The sequence below is a fragment of the Tribolium madens genome, unplaced genomic scaffold (assembly GCF_015345945.1).
Source record: "Tribolium madens isolate multiple individuals breed KSU strain unplaced genomic scaffold, Tmad_KSU_1.1 Scaffold_11;HRSCAF=98;Tcas5.2_LG3b, whole genome shotgun sequence".
Taxonomy (NCBI): Eukaryota; Metazoa; Arthropoda; class Insecta; order Coleoptera; family Tenebrionidae; genus Tribolium; species Tribolium madens.
This window is the reverse complement of record NW_025400975.1, coordinates 839,015-844,691: the sequence shown is the minus strand read 5'-3', so window position 1 is coordinate 844,691 and position 5,677 is coordinate 839,015. Positions and strand designations below refer to the sequence as shown.

The 5,677-nt window shown below is 27.3% G+C and overlaps 1 protein-coding gene across 2 annotated transcripts in view; it reads left to right on the top strand.

Moving 5' to 3' along the window:
• LOC123005989 (Krueppel-like factor 5) overlaps positions 1-5,677 on the top strand; it is a 198,233-nt gene that overhangs the window by 140,017 nt on the left and 52,539 nt on the right. The gene's annotated exons all lie outside the window — the stretch shown is intronic.

The following is a 5,677-nucleotide window of genomic DNA, read 5'->3' as shown; positions in this document are numbered from 1 at the left end:
TTGTATATTATATATTATAATTTAACAAAATAGAGTAAATAAATAAAACGGAAATAGGGCTGATTAAATTGAGAGCTTTGTTAAAAGAAGAAAGAAAAAGAAAAAAGACGAAAAGAAAAAAGGATTTAATTTTTGAATTTCATATTAAGTTAATTTATTTATTAAGTTGTTGTAAACTTTACTCAGTTTATCAGTGTCCGTTCAATAATTAATATTATCTGTAATTTTGATATGATCTCACTAATGTTACGTTTTGTATGTTCGTTTGTAAGTAATAGTTAATCCATTTATAAACTAATAATTCATTCCAGTAAACTGGAAACAGAAAAATTCAATTTATCACATATCCATGCCTAAGAATTTCAATTTTAATAAAAATAGGTTTTTTGAGGTACGTTTTTGTAATTCCCAATAATTCCCATAGTAACTGGTGTCTGSCTTTACATTCATGATTAAGAGTAAATTCATACTCGAAACATATTATTATTTGACAAATTTGTGTTATTTATCGAAATAGAGTAGGTATGTGGTTGCAATTTTTCGCAATTGTACAAAAACACCCTGTATTTATTACTGTTGAGCGTCCTCTGCGTTGATTGACAGTAATAAAAAGTCTGTCCAATGTCAAAAAATGGCCGTTGGGGGAGTGACGAGTCCGCGCTCCAATGGAATCTGTATGCTTTGGTTTGAAACTTTTGTGATTTATAAATGCGTAATTGTTTACTTTGGTCGTAATTTTTTTCTAAGAACTATCAAAAATTAAAACATTTTATACGCAAATATAATTTTATTTACTTATTAAAAAAATTAAGATTTACATTTGGGTTAGATAGTTATTTTTAATCTTTACAAATTCACAAGAACATTAAAATTACAAAAACTCTTTATTACTTCTTCAAGATTTCTAATAAAAAAATACAAGGATTCATTTTATTCTCTATTAATTAGTTCTCTATTATTCTCTATTATTTCTTTGCTTTGAAAAAACCCTTTGAGAATTTCCCATGTAACTGTTTAAAGTTGTTTTGGATGGAGCTTTTAAAAACTGATTTCTTCTCGCAAATTCAAACCCTTTAGAGAAATGTACTTTCAGACAATATAATGACTGTAACTTCACACCATCTTGAGTTTTTTAGGCAATAATAATAAATTTGCTTAAGTAAAAACACAGCCTTTGGTTCTAAGTCCTTTGTATCTGACTCAATTTTCACTACACAATTTTTTTCCTGCATTTTTTTTAGTTTTTTAAGTTTATTTTTGTACAGCTTATTCAACTTTTGAAATCTGACATTTGTTTCTTGAAACTTTTTTTCTAAATTTTGAATTTTATCTAGTAAGTAATATACCTATAATCTAGTAAGTAGTAATAGCTAGTTATTTCAAAGTGTTTTCCACAAATCACAGAATTTAGGGGTATATTGTCGATGGTACCAAATATTCTTTTAATCCATTCGTTCTTTTGATTTCTACTTTTTGGAAATTGATGTAAAATAACATCCTTTTTCTCCCCTTGCCCACAGTTTGGAACACAGCAAGTTCGGATACGTGTCATTTTAAAAATTATAATGTATGTCTGAAACAATTTCAATATATAATATTTTTTGGCTATTGGACTGACTTTATATTACTGTCAATCAACGCAGACGACGCTATTGAGTATCCGTTCTCGTAGCCTTTACAAAAAATGCTCTACGATTATTTCAATCACACTTTTATTAGTCAAAATAGTGAAGACGGAGGGTATGCAAACAGTTCATCTTTGCGTATCTATTTACTCTAGTGCTTATTGATCTGTGTAACAAATTTTCTCTTAATCAAACGTGAAACTCATCATTTTCCTAAGAAATTTTGTCATTTTTGGTACATATGTGATAAATAATTCGGAAAGTTAATTTGCATAAATTTTGGGGAATCGACTTTCTTTGTTGTATTCAAACACGTCATACATTCGCAAATGCACCTGAATTTACCTTATTGTTTGACTGACCTTGTTGACAATGCAAACATGTGCGCCTACATCTTAATCGCTTTTGTAAATGTAACCAAATGGAACTGAAAAATTAGACAAGTGCGGTTTAGTGCATTTTCTGTGGACATTTATTATTACTTTATTATTAAGTATAGAAGAAAATAAAAGCTTAACAAATAATAAAGTTTTTCAATTGAAACTTTATGCATTCCATATAATAGACTATTAGTTAGTTAAAGGTTATTTTGATAACTGATAAGCAAATAATTTATACTTTTTTCACTTTATATTTCTTATCAACATTTTTTAACGAAAATTGGAAAACTTTAAATAAATAATTATAACCATATCTGTCAAAAATTATCAACAATTTATCACTGGAACAAATAAAAAAAAAACAAATAAGAAACAGGAAAAATCTTTGATTAAAAACAATTTTATTATTTTTTATATTGTTCATCTGAAGATTTGACAAAGATCTCAGTTGGCATTTGGACAAACTGGCACATAGAATGTAAATTCCATCATCTACTTGATGCACAAACATTTATAAACACTCTGTATGTCTATTTGTAGAAACGAAATAAGTAGTTAACTATTATTAGTTATTTTTATTGACTGTAAATCCAATAATTCATTTGGACATTTTTGGTTATGAAGTTAGTTCTGCAGCTACAGTAAAAGGGTTGTTTGTATGAAGGAATATATTTTCAGGTGAGTTGGTTGGAAATCCGCCTACAGCAAATTAGATATTTACTCAAAGCGTTTGCCGCTGGAGTTTACATGTTGCAGGTTGCAGCTTAGTGACCCTTTGCCTCTGATGCAATTTACAATTGCTTGTATCTATACATTAAAAGTAACTTTACACGAATTCCTCACAAGAACTCTAACAAGGCTATAATATATGGATAATGATTAGTTAAATGGTAATGTTTTCCTGGTTAGACTTATACTCATCTAACCACAATTATTATTACGAGTATCTAGGGATATTTTGGTTTTTATTACTTCGAAATGAAGGCAAAATTCGGTTGTACAATGATTTTTTAGTTACTTGTAATTATTGTAAAAAAAATGGAAAAGGCAATTGGAAAATATGTTTTTTTACAAATAATTCAAAAATTTTATCTATTTTGATTCCAAGATATTAAATTCTTACAGAATTCAAATTACCGAATTATAAATAATCGACGAAAACAATCCAAGTTTTCTATTAAGAGTAGTCACGAGGTGATTAATAAAACATTTGCAATGTTTGGTCATAAATTCTAGTTAGATTCTGATTTTTCGCTAAAATACCTTTTTTTAAACTGAGACAGGTTTAGGTAGTTAAATTTGTAAAATCATATAAACATTATAAACTGAAAACGAAAATTTTTGTTTATGTCCAACTGAGGATCAAATTTAGAACAAAATCTCTCTAAAGTCTATCTATCTAAAATAGATAATTTAGACACTTTAGTTTTTCATATCCTTCTAGTCTCTACTGACATATATTGAATTTTTTATTTAACAAAGAAACAATGAAGAAAACTGCTGGATGTTTATTACAATTTAAAAAAACATTGTTTACAAAATAGTGAATGTTTTTCAAAGTTTGGTTTTTCTTATCCAACTCAGGAATTAAATTTAGTAGCATAAAAACTCACTTTTTTTAAATCCTACTAGGGATACATTTTTTTAATAGAATAAAAATAACAATAATATGTAATAAAAAACAAAGGAATAAAACAAAACATCATTACCTAAACGTTTACTGGAATTAAAAAAAAATGTTTAGTAAATTATTGGAAACAAAAAATAGAAAAAACAATGGAAATGAGAAAAATAAGAAAAACATTTTAGAAAAAAGTCGAAAAGCAGGCAAGTTTAGTTAAAGTTTGTTTGACAAATAGTTATTCATAGTATGTACATATTTTTATGAATTAAACAGACTCAGATTCTTCGACCACACATTTATTGTTCACAGGATCCCATTATTCTCATATTTAGTTTATTTTTAATCTATTATTATTAGTGTAATGCGAAAAACTCTTATATTATGTAAATTTAAAATCTTAATTTGGTGTCATAACTTGTCAGTTTTTGAATTGTTCCCTTAAAATAATAAATTGTTTTAATTAAATTAAAATAATTAAAGAAAATGTGGTTTATATGAACATATTAAACTAATAAAACTTAAACGAAATTGTTGTTTATGTCCATCTGAAGCATCAAATTTAGAATGACAAAATTTACTAAAGATTTTTTCTTTCTATTTTTAGACATTTTAGTTTTTCATATCCTCCTAGGGACACAAATTCAATTTGTGGTGTAATAAAGAAACAATAACAAAGAAAACTTGCAGTTAGAATTAGAACAATTTTATTTACAAAATAGGCAATAAAAAAAGAAAATGAAAAACAAATGATAGAAAATGGCAATTCAAGTGAATGCAAAAGTTTGGTTTTTCGTGTCCAACTGAGTTCTCAAATTTTATTGCATAAATCTCGCATTTTTTAAAACTTTATGAGGGATGCAAATTTAAACATAATATTTTACAGAAATGGAATAAAAATACAAATAAACTAGAAATGAAACAAAACAGTGTTGAACGTTTACTGAAATTAAAAAAAAGTTTACTAAATAAGCAACGAAAAATGTAAAAAAACGGTCGAGAAAAAAAGAAAGTTTGAATAAGAAAAATAAGAAACATATCTCAAAAAAGTGAAAAAAATAAGTCTACTCAAAGATCGAATAACTCAGAGCCGAGTTCGACCAGACAATAACTTGTTCATAGGAAAATTATTATACTCATTATGTAGCTAGTTTATTTTTAATCTATACTGTAAGTGTGAAAAACCCTTTTTGACACAATGTAAATTCAAAACGTTAATTCTGTATCATGGTTTCTTTTAAATTTTTCCCTTAAAATAATAAATTGTTTTATTGGTGTGATTTATGGCAAGTCCTTCATTGTCCAATGAAATCAATGAATTGGTAAAATATATTGCTCAACTAGTATCTCTGTTCGTGCATGCAGCCAATAATGAAGGCTCGGTATTCACATGCGACAAAAAAGTCAACTTTAACCCATGAGCACCTTGATTGTCCCTCTTGAAAGTGTGCACGATGGTTTCAATTAATTAGCTAATGCATCCTTCTAAGAATTTCGTTCTCCAGACAGATAATGTTCCGGAATAAATGAATTTTAATTTCATTAAAGTGGCATTCATTTGCGCTTCAGACAGATTCAGATTGCAGGTTTGCGTGTGGCTTCACATAAACTGTTTTCAAATTCATTCCAAACATGTTTCTGGAATACGTCCGCAAATACCACGAAGGAAATACGTCATCATTTGTTCGATAATAATTAAGGCTCGGATTATATGCACAAAAAATTCGTAAAATATGCGCATATATATGCACGTATTTTCACAAAAATATGCACAAAATATTAAAAAATATGCTCCAATATATGCCAAATATGCATCGATATGCAAAATTTTTAACAATAAAAAAATCAAASTTGGGATACATTTTTATCCTCGAATACACTAAACTTTGTATTTTCGTCATCTTGAACTGCACACGATAAATGAAAGAATAAATAAATTGGTTTGGCGTGAGACATAACCTAGTAATTAACCCTTTCTAAAAAATCTGTACTTTTCAGATCACATCACGTTTTTTGCTTAAAGTATTTATTTTTTGAAAAAACTAATTGAT